Source organism: Coffea arabica, chromosome 10e (assembly GCF_036785885.1).
Source record: "Coffea arabica cultivar ET-39 chromosome 10e, Coffea Arabica ET-39 HiFi, whole genome shotgun sequence".
Taxonomy (NCBI): domain Eukaryota; kingdom Viridiplantae; phylum Streptophyta; class Magnoliopsida; order Gentianales; family Rubiaceae; genus Coffea; species Coffea arabica.
The window spans coordinates 11,535,812-11,552,209 of record NC_092328.1 but is presented as its reverse complement, the minus strand read 5'-3'; the positions used below and the strand labels follow the sequence as shown (position 1 = coordinate 11,552,209).

General features: G+C 31.8%; 1 pseudogene; it reads right to left on the bottom strand.

Annotated features, from left to right (window-relative positions):
* Positions 1-708: 708 nt before the first annotated feature.
* Positions 709-787, bottom strand: LOC113713128 (U2 spliceosomal RNA; annotated as a pseudogene).
* Positions 788-16,398: the final 15,611 nt, after the last annotated feature.

The window sequence follows — 16,398 nt, the reverse complement described above, 5'->3', positions numbered from 1 at the left end:
TTACACGTTAGTTTCTGCAACTTTGGATTCATCTTTTTATGCAAAAGAATTTCTTGTAGGGTCTGTCCAACCTGTCCAACCCCAAATATCACCTCAAACTTTTGGATACTGGTCTCATGGGACAAAAACCTTTAGTTTGTGTTAACTGGGAAAGCCTGATCCAAGGTATTAGTACAACTACAAACGTGCGCAGACCCCTCCATCCAGGATGAGGATATCACTAACATCCACGCATCTCTTGCAATTTGCAAAGTCAATTATGTTGCTCTCGTCTCGTGTAAAGAGTTTGTGGTTTAATTGCTGCTTGTTCGTGCAAGAATTTGGAACTGAAAAAATCTGCCTGTCTCTTATCCTGCCAAAACAAATTACGTTTCCTTTGCATTTCAAAGATAAAAGATTTAGAGGTTGTTTGACATAAGAAGCTTTCATTTTTTGTGTTTTATGTTTATTACATGAATGGTTCTTGTAAGTATTTTTGGGGGAAAAAAATCCCACATATAAACATGTTTTAGCCCCAACATTCGTTTGTTGTAAAATGAAATTGAACAAAACATCCAATTCATGATGGAAACGTAAAATGGTATGTATTGTGGATCATATTTTTTTTCCCAATTCTCGTGTTTGATTGATTTTCCCTTTTAATGAGTGATTTTTAATTTTTTAAAAAAAACTTTCATTGGAAGGAAAATGCTACAATTCATGCTTCATAAAGAGTGACAAAAATTGTTAAAGAACTGATAAGAACAGATACTACACTTGATCTTAACCGAAAGGCCGAGAAAGGTGTAGAGTTGTTGTTGAAGAACTTGAACTTCTACCTAAAACCAAACCGTAGCAAGTGGAGGCGGCCAAGATTTTTATTGATTACTGCACGAGGTCTTTGGTCAACAGATGTGAGACTACTTTGTTTAGCAGCCCTTTTCAGTTTTCACATGTGACTCGGGCTGAAAAAACCAAGTGGATTAAATTGGTAGGACAGGGTACAATGAGAGATAAGAACAAGTCAACTGAATCGAAGAATTAACATGTTTTTAAGATTTTCAAGGAATAACAATTAATAACTTCTAGTGATTATCAATTTTTACTTTTAATCTACACTATATATGTGCGAGTAGTTATACATAAAGTAGGACATTAATTCATTTGGTGTAAACATGTTTTGTCACCTGGTTTTTTTTTTTTTTTAAAGACAGGTTGTCTCCTAATGTCATACCAAAAATACCTTTGTTAGTTTTAAAGACATCCATATGTCTTTTTTCCTCTAACATTACCTTCAATACATTAAATTCCTTCCTAAACAACAATCTAGTGGAAAATATCTAATTTTAAAGTTGCTTCCTAAACAAAAAATCTAGTAGCAAATATCTAAGTTTTAAAATAAGAACACATGTAGGGTAGGTCTCTTTTTTTCTAGCGTTCTCTGAATTTTTTGATGAAAAAAAACACTACACTTCCTCTTAATGTACCGAACAGGATTTGAACCTTGGATCTAGACCCAGTGCACAAGGAGAGTTCTTTCCCTAACTATTGAATCAAGCCAAATGGTTATGTTGAGCATGTCAAAAGCGGTTGCACTTGATGTTAACCGATTTTAGAGTATGATAACATCTTGTTAGAGTTGGTTCGAGCTGAAAGCATGTATATCAGGTGGAATTTCCTTGGAAATTGGCTTCAACTATATAATATAATGTTAGCACCAAAAAATCACGCAGCAAAAATAACAGTAAAATCTCACAAACCAATATATTTGCAAACTAAGAATTTGTTAATCAGATAGCATACAAAAATTGAGCAAAGCAAGATAAGCCGTAAGGCTGTCTTGAACATACAAGGAAAAAAAGGAAAACTTTCCCGAGGCCAGAACATACTACTCGATAATCAGAACTTGTATGAATAAGAGGGCACGATAGAAACCAAAGGTATGGGAGGAAATAACTTTCTTCAATCAATTCACTAATTTTTCTTAACAACAAACATAAGATTTTAAGCCCTTAAATAGACAAATAAAACCATGTATCCTATTCCAATACTAACATCTATACTATTTAGTTATACCAATTCTAATTTAGTTATCAAATGTAAAATATAATTCTAAAATTACGAAATTTCTAAATATTGTTTGGGTTAAAATATATCAGCAATTCTTCTCTTAAATCAAACTTTTGGTGTTGTCATCTCCAATACTATCACGAGGTTGAATTAGCTTTGTAGCCTCCGTAGTAGTATAACTCACGAACAATTCCAATTTAATTTTTATCTCCATCTTCACTAGTGGAAGTGTAAGACATGGTTGTATTTTGCACATAATTCAACAGCTAATTCCACTTGATTGAAAAACTCCTCCATATTGACCCATTCACTATTAGAGCCATCATATTCATGATAATCATCCACACAATTTCCAAACAATAATTCATACCTTTTTTTTTCAAACATTTTCACTTCAATAATTTTCAATTTCATAATTATATATGGATTCATCCACCCGACAAGTGCCCATAATTTCTTTTGCATCTTTATCCACAACCAAATTAATGCACTCACTAATAAATTCTTCTTCATCAATCACATTAAATAATGTATGCAAATCAAAATTTTCAACATAATTTTCAACCATTTAAAAAATTTTACAAGTACTTTCTTTACCATCAACAATCACAGCTTTTTTCAAATCAATTTTCCATGCTAAACCAACTTTTAACTTATGATCAAACTCATAATTAAACTCCACCAACATATATTAGAGATCTGACCAAAATCACTAGTCATTTATGGCCTATATCACTTAATTGTCGTGATTTACCTTGCTTTAATTCTGTTATTTTGTATGATATTTGGTTGTGGCAAATACACTTTGGTCATTTGAATTTTGAGAGCTTGAGTTTCCTCACCACGAATAATGTGGTTTATGAGGTGCCTTCCATTGATTTTTCTGCTAAGCACTACAAATCTTGTATTTTGAGAAAAAAACATATAGAGATCCTTTTTCCAAAGGCAAGACTTGGAGGGCGAGTCAAGTCAACCGTTGGAGTTGATACATTCTGACTTCTGACTTGTGATCAGTTGAGGTACCTTTCAATAATGGTAGTAAATATTTTATTACTTTCATTGATAATTTTAGCAAAAAAAACTTGGGTAAATTTTTTTGAAAAATAAAATATGATGCTTGTGATATTTTTAAGAGTTTAAAGTATATGTTGAGAAGCAAAGTAGCCTGTTTATTAAAATCTTGAGAACCGACAGAAACACTGAGTTTACAATCTGTGATAATTTTTTGGAGAAACATAGAATTAAGCATTAGTTGATAATCAGTTACACTTTTCAATAGAATGAAGTGGTTGAGAGAAAGAATTGCACTCTGATATCACTTGTTAGCCCCAAAAAATTATGCAACGAAAGTAACAATATTTTTGCAAACTAAGAATTTGTTAATTAGATAACACACAAACGACTTTCCCAAGGCCAGAACACACAACTCGACAATCTGGACTTGTATGAATAAGAGGGCACAACAGAAACCAAAGGTACGGGAGCAAACAAATTTTTTCAATCAATTCACTAGTTCTCCTTAACTACAAATATAAGACTTTAAGTCCTTAGATAGAGAAATAAAACCATGTTACAGATTTCAATACTAACACCTAAATACAATCTAACTCTATTTTCTAAATCAACTTTGACACCAATTCTAATCTAGTAATCAAATATAAAACATAATTCTAAAACTACTAAACTTCTAAATATTTCTTGATTTAAAATATCTCAAAAGATAATAAAAGCATTATCAAGAATAACTAAGTTCAGGGCCTCAAGCACTTGAATTTGATAATCAAATTGGAAAGTTAAAAGAATTCCCAAGAAAACGTCAGAGAGAGAGGTTGCTTAGAAAATTACCTTGTTAAGCTTTTCTTAAACATGATACAAGCACTTTACACCACTAAACTAACCCAATTTTTATTAACAATTTTTAATTTTTTTAATGTCTCACACATATGTTGTAGTAGTAGTAGTTAATCTGCATTCCTCAAAAGACAAATACTAGATTGGTATTTGATTTCACATAGCAGCTGGACTCTGGAGTAGTTATTTTGTGTATATTGGGCCTAATTATGGTTGTTTTCTCTCCTAGGCTTGGTAGACTATATGCTGCCTTGAATCACTAGTTGGGCCTCATCCACTGATCCAGGCTCTCGCATAACCTCTTAATTTGTGTTGATTTCTACTTCGGACCTCCATTAGAAACTGGTATTTACTATTTAGCCCATGTATTAGCACGGAATAATTATTCTTCGTGATTAGTTATGAATCGGTACAGGATATAAATAATCTACCTATAATATATATATATATATTTACATATTATTCATATTTACATTTAAAAATTATTATATTCCAAATATTGACTATCATGGTAGTCCTTAGATACTTGTATACATAAAATTATTACAATGTGATACTATTCATTAAATAACAAAACGCATAAAAAAATAAAAGTAAATCTTATACATACTGACGATGTATACACTATCACGGTTGGATATATGACACATATACAAAATTTGAATTTCAAATTCAAATTCAAATTCGGATTATGTGTCATGCATCTAATAGTGAAAGTGTATACGCTGTCAGTGTATATAAGATTAATCCAAAAAATAATAGGTATTCCTTGAGATAGTAATTAAAATTTACCGTGAATATGATTATATACCAACTCATATTCATTTTTTAGCTCAAGACAAAAATAATGCTACAACAAGATTTTGGTCGAACTAAATACTCCAAGGAAAAAATTCTCATTTTCGTTCAGCCAAAGTAAACACTCCCAAAAAAAACAAAAGGAGATTCTCATCTATTTCATCAGTTAGTCAACCATATTTGGGAAGTTATGGAAACAACTCAAAGCTTAATAATTGCAGTGACATGACTTTGAAACATCTTGATTACCTAAATCAAGCCACACTAAATGAACCCTAATATTGTAATAGATATAATGTTAGTGTACAATGCGTGTTTTTTTTTAAAAAAAAAAAGTTATGTACGTATATATAAATATTTAACATTATTGGGTGTGCCTTTTAGGGTATTTTTAGAGAATTTCAATGTAATTGTATTTCTAAAAACTTTTTTGAATTTAATATTTTTGGGGTATTTCTAGACATCTTTTTTTTAAAAAAAAAAAATCTATATTCTTCGCTACCACCATTCACCACCTCTTTTTCGATTTAGGGTCTCATAAGTTGTATCTCATTACATTTCAAGATAAATTTATAATTTCACATTTTATTACACCATTTTTAAACTCAACTAAATTGTATTTAAATTTCTTGCTCAACTCAATTACATTAAAGGTCAAACTTATGGAAAATAAAACTCGTGAGGCCCTATCCGCCCTCCCGCCCGATCCTATGTATAATCCCTTCCCTTCTCTTATTCAACCCAATGCCTATTCTCTTCCAAGTTCTAATGAGCCTCCTATCTCTTCTTCGTCAACCCCTCCTGCCCCTAGCAGCCCTCTTATCCCCTATCTTGTCCCCGTCAAAGCCTCACCGTCTTCTACCTCTCGGGTCAGCCCCCCTCAGACTTTTCTCTACGTTCAAGTCTGATGACTCGTTATTCTCACTTGGTTTTCACATAAATGCTGGGCCATTGTTGTCCTTTGTCCATTTACAATAATTTGTTTCTTATCCAATATAATGAGACGTACGTTAATGGAATATGAGTTGTTTGGCGTGGATGGCCGGTGGCCGCAAACAACAATTATTCCTCACCTAGCCATGCATGTACCAGTGTTCCTTAAGGCTATCCTGGCAGAGACTAAAGGGACCTTCTGGTTTTGTGCAATCAAAATTATAATGATCAAGAAAATAATTTTGGTGAAAAACGAAGCTATTGACTACAAAGTGAAAAAGGTCTTGCCTTATGATCTGTTAATGACAAAGTTAGAATTATTTGTTCTTTCCCCTTTAGATTTAATTTAATAATGCTACAATTCATGAATTTCCATTCTCAATGCCTTCCCTACTTCACCATAGAAGATTCACATTACCGTTTTATTCAAATATATTTCTAATGTAATCTGGGCACCTTGCGTCTAGGGGTATAAAACTAGTAACATGAAAAATTAAGCCCCAAAAAAAAAAAAAAAAAAACGCAGCCAGCCTTTCACACCCTTGTAGGCTTGGTTAGGGAGTTTTTGAATTAGTATACCCTTATCTCAAAAGGGTTATGCTATTTATCTTTGGACGTTCCAAAATTTGTCATGTTAACAACGTAAATTTTTTCTTTAATTTCCTTGTGTACTATTTTCCGTTCCTTTAATTATATATATCAAATTGAATTTTTGAATTTTGGTGGGCAAGATTAGAAAGAGAATCATTAAAACCACAATGAAATATTTACATTTAGAATGAGGTTCTCGAAAAGCGACAAAAGAATTGGAATTAAGGGATACTAATTTTCAATTTCTGGATAGTTATAGAATTAGAAGTAACACTGCAACCAATATGTATATATATACATACATACATATGTACATACGTACAACATACATATATATATATATACACACTTTTTTTTCTTGCAACGATGGAATCGGAGTTCAAAATAAAATTCTATTCATTGATGAATGATGCGGAAGAACATCACGGAAGAACATCATGAAATCGCGTCACATCATGGGACATACCCATATGCACAAAATATGCCTATCTTTTTTTTTTTTTTTTGGCATTTCACATTGCAAACATATATATACATACACACATACAATCGTGATAATATATATAATATTAGTGTATATAACATTAATTTTATATATATACATAAATATATGTATGTATGCGTGCGCACGTGTATATACCTATCTTTGAAATGATAATCCCTTATGACTATCGAATAAAACCTGCCATTTATCTTTGAGTAAGGTCTTTAAGAAGGGCGCTGGGCAGTATTTTGTCTTGTAAAAAAAGGAATTGAGGCACTGAATACTGAAAGTACAAACAAGCTGCAACTTGTACAGCTAATTGAGGTGCTAGATTTAGGTTTAAATGAGGTTATGCGTTCTTTAGATTTAATTTTAGGCAACAAAAGCCGAAGAAATAACTATTAAACGAGATGGCAGAAAGAAAAAATACCCCCCCATTGAGAAGCAATTTTTGAGAGAACTGGGGTCAAGAATTTTATTTTCTCACTTTAGAATACAGATCTTATTCTAACTAATGTCCAACACTTCCCCCAACTTCCCCCAACACCAAATAATCTATTTACTCCAAAGCTAAATGCATAGTCACTAGGAATTTTTCTGCATTTAGTAATCACTTTCCAGTCTCACTAGATGTAGACGCATACCAGCATTAGATTCTATTGTCACCGATAGAAAAAATGCACCTAAACCTACTCATGATAGTTATCAAGAAACCAAAAAAAAAGGATGTTTTATGAGGCTTGAAACCCTACAATGAGATTGGCAAAAAGACCATTAAGAAGTCTTGAAAGTGAAATCAGAGAAATATCTTCATAAAGTGACACGAATTTTAAAGAGAAAAAGAAAAAAATTTCACTTTTACATGCTCTATGCCTTATCAACAACTTTCACGAATTATTCCCAAAGGGCCCAAACAAATTCTCTTCATTTCCTCCCACCCCACTCAACCTCGGCCCAAGAAAAGAAAAGAAAAGAAAAGTTTTGTTTAATTACATCTTGTAAGGTATCACCATATAGACCTTTGTGAGTTAGGCAAAAGATGACCTCATATAAGTTGGTTCTTATTCTTGAGTTAGGCCAAACATAAACTATTGCGTGAAAGCAGCCCCTTCACTCATTGACTGGTTGATTAATTGCACGTATTGAAATACTTAGTTTTTATTTGAATCTCCAAAATTTGATGAAAAAGTTGTCATCAAACGTTGTTGGTCTAACCTCCTGTAATTGAGTCACAGCCACAAAATCCTGTAGAGTAACAGAATGAAATACATGTTCTAGCTCAACAAGAATGAAAAGGAATTCATTAAAACTACATGACCCTTTAGAAGAGGTAGATTTCTTCTTCTTCTTCTTTTTCCTCTGTTTGATCATTATTCCTAGAAGACCTAGAATTTGAGGAAATATTTTCCAAGTTGTATTTTCCCATTCATTTGGACTTTTAGAATACTTCGAACCCTCAAATCTATCTTTAATTAAAAGGTGTTACGTGTAGTTTTTTAATTATAGACTTTAAAAGATCCATCTAGCAAAATTTATTCCAACTAATTCTCAGATTGAGCAATCAAAATTGAGCGGCTACAAACAAGGATTGCAAGAAATCCTCCATTTGGCAGTTACTTATTCTTAAAAGATTGCAGCCTTTATTGTGAAAGGTTGAGAGAAAAAACATTTTTTGCGGATGCAAAGATTATCTATCTAGAACAATGGAACTAGAAAGGTTGACAATTGACAGAAACCATATTTACAGTTAGTCAAAGCATAGCAATATTAAAGAACCAGATACGCCAATCGAGTTAGGTGTGAGGAACATGGGCTCTTGTCTGGCCTTCTAGAAGGAAATAATTAAGCTCCTTATCCACTTCTCGTGTTGTATCTCAGCCATATGTACAAATTTTCTTGTGTAATCTCACTCTTCTAATCTTCTTTTGATACAGCAATCTGAAAAGGAAATGCCTCATGACATCAAAGATTTATGCAAGAGACAAAAGTAGGTCCCAAAAATTGATGAGAAATGACACAGGTAGTTGCAATATCTAACGTCACATCCCCTACCAACCGCCACCCACCGTATATTTCTGTACGTCTTTGTTCTTGATTTCTTTAATTTGCATGACCCCTTGGAAGATGGATGTTCTTTGCATCTATGTGCCCATGAGGATTTGTATTTTGTTGCGGATACAGTCAATTTCATTCCCCTAGATATCACCTACAAACTCATTTAATTAAGTATTTGAAATAATTCACGTCTTACAGCATCAAATCCCCACAATTAGAAAATGAAAAAATAATTCAAAAGGGTTAACGAAAGGGGCCCCAAAAGAAGCTGATTATTATTTGTTACTACTTGATTTTGAAATTTTACAGTGGACAACTAGTGATAGATGGGTTTTTGAAAATTGAATTTCAGAGGTAAATTAATAATTGATATCAGGTCATGGTTATACATGGTTTTGATATGAGCAACTCAATATTTAAAAAAAAAAAAAAACTAAAAATTTGAAATCAAAGACCCAGCCATGGCCTGAGCTGAATCATCAATTCGTTTCAACAGTTGAACTTGCCAAGATGAACTTTGCATCCACAGAAGCCTCAATTGTTGAATTGGCAACAGGAGAGGCCTTGAAAACGATGGTCTACCTTTGTTATTCATGTACTTAATTGGACAATCTGAAATAAGCTTTAACTGCAGAAAACATTCAAGGGTTTTCTAATTTACTTAATTAGCTATATGCCATTACAATCATTTCAAGACAACAAAAGGAATATCAATCTCCTTTGCCAAATTGATGTAGTCTCTTAACTGGCATGTGTAATCATTAAATTCGTTCTTGAACTATTTCTTGATCCATGTTAATAGGCCTAAAGCACCGTTCACTACACTAGAAAAACAAATTTATCTTTTAAATTTTGGTCCAATAACTAGTAAAGGAGCTTCAAGAATACTACTTAGTAACTACAACTCATTGAACTGTTAAAGGAGAAACCCTTATAGACTGACCAATTGTTCATGTTGTTTTCCCAGTTTACATATTTCAGAAATTCTCTTCATGATTCATTCGAATTCATATTCTTTTGATTAAGCTTCATGCAATACACTTTGCCTAATGGGTGCCTGCTTTTGTTAAGAGAGAACTCATAAGTTAATATTCTTTTTTTCATTAAAGTGTAATTTGAAAAAGTGTGAGAACTCATAAGTTATCCAAACTCCTGATAAATGTCTTTTTATGAAATTCTTTCAAAATGGAAAAAACTTTGACATAGTTGCGAAAGCTCAACTGAAAAAACAAAATAAAATTATTTGAATTTTTTTTTCTCAAATAGATCAAAATCAATTATTTCTCCCAAAGTTCCCTTCTCAAATCTCTTTTATAAACCGGCACGACTGTTGTGATTCTAAATGGGCTACTTCTTATCCTGAGTGAGAAAACGTTGCCATTGTAGGTACAAAGTTAAAAACAGTGAAACGTGTATATTATAATCTTTTCAGTCACTATGTTTGATGACCAAATGGATGGCATAGAAATCTTCGCAGCAAAATATTCATGAATGACCAAATCCGTAGTTTAATAATTTAGATCATAATATCCTTTAAAATAACACACAATTAGTTGTCCTATCACAATTACTTTTGTTCAAATACTTTTGTTTTGGACTCTTGTCGCATTATTTTAATTCCAAAGTTTCCATTGCTTACAGCAGCAAAACATTATCTGGACAAATCAAACCAAAAACTGTTCACTCCTTTCTGAGAAGCCAACAAGCAGAAAATAAAGGTGGAAAAGATGGCAGCGACTTGAAGCTCCTCATAGTTTCTTGCGTCTAGACAAATTATGTCGTTCTCGTTTTCTTTCTTGATCCCAGTATCTTTCTCATGATTCTTTCCATTGAATATTTTGGCAAAACTATGGGAAAGTTAGCTACCGAATAACCACTTTTCTTAAAAGTTAAAACCTAATTTAGCAATACAGGTATATGTAAAAGGAATTATTTATTGATAGCTTAACTGTGACTTGTGGATATGCATCACTACTCACTAGCTACATGAGGAAATGAGGAGCACGCTTTCGCGGTCTTCATCTAAATATATACCTAATTTTCAGTGATCTACTTTTTGTTGTTTCAAAGTCATAAAGCTTTTCGATCTATTAAGGTCAATTGGGTGGATACTATAACTTTTTTTTTTTTTTGAAAAAGATTTTGTCTAGAAAGTTATTGTGAGAAGTTCATTATCCAACACCACTCTGGTGGATAGATGACTATATGTGATTTAACCTTTTATTGGTCAATTGTGCTTATCTTCGTTTTTAGTAATTGCAATTGTTGACCCTAGGAATGATTAACGGTGAAGAACGCATATAAAATTAACAAGGGGACTAATCGATCTAGAATACCCCATCAGCTCTTTGGATGTCGTTTCAATTTAATCAAATCCAGAACAAGTTGAAACCGAAGAGGTTTTGGTTTTGGAGAGATCACATTGGTGCGGGAAAATCGTTCAACATATCTTTCATATTTTGTTAAATAAATTTTTTCGTCATTCACTTTTAAAATAGTAATTTCATATCACTTACAAATTCAAATTAGTAAAATTTGGTTTCAATCTAAATTTTTGAACATTTTTTAACTTGAAAATCAATATGTGACCTAAACACAAACATTTTTTATATACAAAAAGGTTAGATTCTACAATTTTAATAGCAAAAATAAATATAAATTTGGTTTGATCCCACTTTTTTAGGGAAAAATGAATATAGTTTAGATCAAATCTTAACTTTTTAGGGGCAAATTTGAATATGAATTCGGCTATTTGTTTAATTATTAATGGGATCTGATCTTTTTACCCCCTAAAAAAATGATCATGTTTGAATCACGTGATAAATTTAGAGAAATGTTCGAAAACCTAGATTATGATCAAATTTTACTAACTTAATTTCGTAAAAGATGTAAAGTAACTATTTTAAAAGTGAATGATGAAAAATTTTATTTGATAAAATGTGAAGGACGTGTTAAATGATTTTCGCTATTGGTATTAATCCCTTATTATTACTTATATGATTTATAAGCATAATGCTCATTAAGAAGTAAAACAGAAGGATAGAAAAGTTATCGGTAGTTACATGTATTTACTCCAGTTCGTACAATTTTTCCAGCTATTGAAAATTGAAAAGCAAATTATCAAACATTCTAACGGAGAATTATAATTTACCAAAATTGTGAAGTATTCTTCTATTTAAATTTTTTCTGCAACCAAGAAAACTAGTAATGTCTTCACACTTCCTTTTCATTTAAAGGGAGAGAAACAGAGACCTTTCAAATGCGTTATAATTTGATGCAACTTGCTTATACACTGTGTAATTCACCAAGTTTTCAATGGAAACAAATATGTCCCTAATAGTTTTAACTTTGACAAACAACAACAAAAGGATATTATTATGAAAGTGAGAAATAGGCAAAGAATAGCTTTGCAATTAATTTTTCGTTCTTTTAATAAATAGGAGCACCTATAATCTAGATCTAACCGCGGGGAAGGGAACCTAAGTGAGTTATATAAGATTTTTTTTTTTTTTTTTGAATATTAGATGTGAGGTTTGAAGGCTCGACTTACAATCTGGTTGATTTTATTACCTTAACAACTTGATTTGCAAATAACTAATGGTATATAAAATTTATATTATTCTTTCAACTAACATGCACATCGCCTAAACTCCTTAACTATTCTTTTTCTTCTCGAAAAAAAAAAACTTTAGGAATCAAATTTTGTGAATTATTCTTTTCTTTTATTCCAAATTTAAAATAATAACAGATGAGGCTTTGACCTGTAGCTAAGTTTGAGGTCCCATTTTGCATTTAAATCTCTCTAATATCAGTTTCTTTTGATCAGATGTTAGTACTCATCCCACCCTTTATGTGGATTAGTTTTCAATATTATTAAGTTGCGATTTATTTTTATTTTTTTTTAGAAAAAGATCTATAGTGATTTCTCACTTACTTTTTCGATAACCTATGATCTCTTGGTTATTAAGTTGTAATTTATTTGTGCACTACTCCATAATGTAATCTATAGTAAACCAATTTGTTTTTCTTGAAACTTTTGGATCACTTGATACAATGCCCGAATTGCGATCCTCTCAAGATTATTACTGCCTACAAATGATGAAGATTGTGTTTGGATATATAGGAAATTATTTGAAATATTATTTAAAATAATTATTATAATTTTTTTATAATGTGACGTATATAAAATAAAAAAATAATTAAAAAAATAAAAAGTCGAATTAAAAATTATGCAGAAATTACGATAAAATCGCAATCATTCCCCAAACAGTAGGTAGACGATGGGTGCATCGACAAAGACAAATAGGCCTGACTGCTGACGATTGACGAGCAACGCGACAAATAAATTGAAAATTGTTAAAAATGATCAGACACAATTATTGACAAATGGCGGAAGCTCCCAAAAACGACGCCGCAAAGTAATCGGATTAGGTGAGGGCCGGGATAGCATGTGATGCTAGCAGAGAGAACATTTTCTGCATATCCCCTAATATCGATCGCTATTCTATTTTGTGTTGTATTCAAGTATTCTATTATTCCTAAACCATTTGGTAAGCGAGTACACGTGAGCACATTTCACATGGACTTAAAGTCTAAACCACAACTTTAGTTGTCATTTCTTAATGCTTAATCTTCTAGATGCTTTGCCTAATCCTCAACTTTCATGTTATGAGTTTATTTATTGCATGTGTGCATGATTCTTTTGAGCCCATGACAGCTTTTTACTTTCTTTTACCAAACAATCTTTATTATTATTTCTTTATGGTTTTTGGTTACATGCAGGCCATAGGGAATATGTTAGCTTTCTAGACATATAAATGGATACAACCCAAAAATTATCATACATTGTTTTAAACACCTTCGGACTTTTTTCCACATTCTTTTCACCATCAATTATCAAGTACAAGATTTGAATCTTGAACCTGAAAAAAGAAAAAAACCTTAAAAATTCTTCTCTGACCGTTGATACGACTCTAGTGATTAAACCATTGAACCAACTCCACTGGTTAAATTATTATACTTTTTTCTACACATAATTTGACATTGCTCAATCCCAAATATTTCATCTCATAGCATTCATATTTCTAGTTTTCTTTCCCTTGTGATTTTACTTGGGGATGGGTATTGGAAAGGTAGGAGCTGCAACATCAACTTTACATTAAAAATGGTTCAGCAATAGCAGTTTTTTTTTTTTTTTTTTAGCCCAGTGGGGAAAGGCAGCAATAGCAGTTTCTTGATTTTGTACGTATAGACAGATACGAATGAGTGGGATAATCTTTTTGTTTTTAAAGGTAAAATAACTTCATTGATAAGTTGGATAGTTGTTAATCTAACAATTCCAGTAGCAATTAATTTGTTAATTTGAAGAAAATGCTCATCCAATGCCGTGATCAGGGGCGGATTTACACTGGGGGCCCTGGGGGCACGGGCCCCCACTACCCCTCTTAAATTTCTGTAATATACATAAAAATTTGATATAATTTTGAATGTGCCCCCGGAATTTTATGTATTCATTGATTAATATGCTCTTAAAGTTGCTTTTAATTTTATCTATTGCTACAACTACCGTAAAAAATAGAATGGAAGACACTTGGATGAATGATTGTTTAATTACTTTTATTGACAAAAATATATTTCGTGAAATTCAAAGTGAAAAGGTTGTAAACCGTTATCAAAATATGAAAACTCATCATGAGCAATTGTAAATGGTTTAGTTTGCTTTTTGAAATAAAATTATTATCACATTAATAATTTTGAGTTTGTCTTTTTATGTTTTTCATGGAATATATGCATTATTTGTTTTTATTGGTGAATAATTTTTTCTTAAAAAACTAGAAAAAAAGAGTAGGTAAAAAAATTTTAGAGTTATTTTTGCCCCCACTGAAAATTTTTTCTGGCTCCGCCACTGGCAGTGATCATCGTAATTCGTATAGTATATTTAAGTTGATGGTATTTAAAACTTAGTGCTATATGCCCTATCCCTATTAACTATTAATTGAACAAGTGTATATACACATCAACCCTTACTTGCCAAATTAATAATACCAAACATATATAAAAACAATCCAAAAACGTATAGGTACATTTGTAATATTTGATGCATATACCCACATCTATACTATGTAACGTACGGACTGGATTGGTTGATCGAGTAACTCAAAACAATTGGAGAGCTACGATAGTTTGGCCCTAGGGCTTTGGTAATTGCATTTATAAATGCATGCAGAAACCGACAAACTCAAGAAATTCTCTTGACAGGCAAAATTATGGTTTCAAAACGACTAAGTTTAATTTAATACACACGTTGAGCATCACGCTATGCTTTTAGTCACTTTAATTTAGTTGTAGGGTTGTCCACCAAGAAAGTACATGTTTGTGTACGTTGATGTACAACATCGAGTAGCTAGTTAATTTGGTGAAGGACTTGTCAAGCATTGATTTGAAAACTAATATTTTTTTTAAGGTATTTGAAAACTAATATTAGAGGAGCACATCTGAGAAAACTAAGAGTAATCGCCAACTTTCAACAAGGAATGTGTCATATTGGATTTTCAAATATATTCCACATTTATGTTAAAACAAACCTTAATTATCTTTTGGATTAAATCCATTTAACGATTGCTCGTTAGGCACTTGTTGAAAGAGAGTTCAGGTATTAATATTTTTTAAAAAGTAAATTTAATAGAAAAATAAGTACATAAACATAAAGTAAGTAGCGTTATAATTGTTAGGAACATGGTAGGTTGGATTCATTTAGATGTACTTAATGCAATTAGCATAATCATAAAACTTTTTCAAAGCATTAATTTCTTAGGATCGACGATGTATAACATTCAGCATCAACCTCTTCTTGAAAAAAAAAAAAAAAAAAGGCAACGTTTGGCCGGCTAAAACTCATAATTTATGCTCCATTTAGAATTGGAATCAATCCCCTATACAAATACAATTAATGTTAGTTGCACATGATTTCCTTTCTTTTCTCTGACCCGCCACCACATCACTGCCACCGCCACCAGCCAAATTTAACAAACCAACTGTTTTTCTTTATAGTTTCTTTCTCTTTCCCTTATACATTATCTTAATCGATCACATATTTGGTTACCTACCCTCCAAACATGTCACATGCTTTTCCTTGCTTTTTCTCTATGTGCTTTTCCCTCTATGCATACACACGCAAAGTACACAAACAAACAAAGAAACCATCCCAAAAACACACAATATGTACTATAGTCATAATAGTGTGTGTTTTTGTGGCTGGTTATTATTATTTAGTTACCCTATTTAAGGTTCCCACTAAAATATACACTAGACTAAGCTCATATTGTTGCATCTAGTCTTTCAGTCTCAAACAATCATAGCATGGTATGATTTGTTTACTTGGTGTTGTTTATTGCCTATTGGTGGAGGAAGAACCGCCATTCTTTGTGGAACTAACACAAGCTCTAGACATGCACCATAGGGCTGCTAATCATTCATTCAAATATTTCTCAAATCCATGTAATTAGATTGTGGGTTTGGAGCAGAAGTTGCAAATTATTTGTTTCCCAAGGCAAATATCTGTATTTATATTCCATATATATGTCCTTTTTTTAAAAAAAAAAAATTTCTTTTTTACTTTAAAAATAAATAAACTTGTG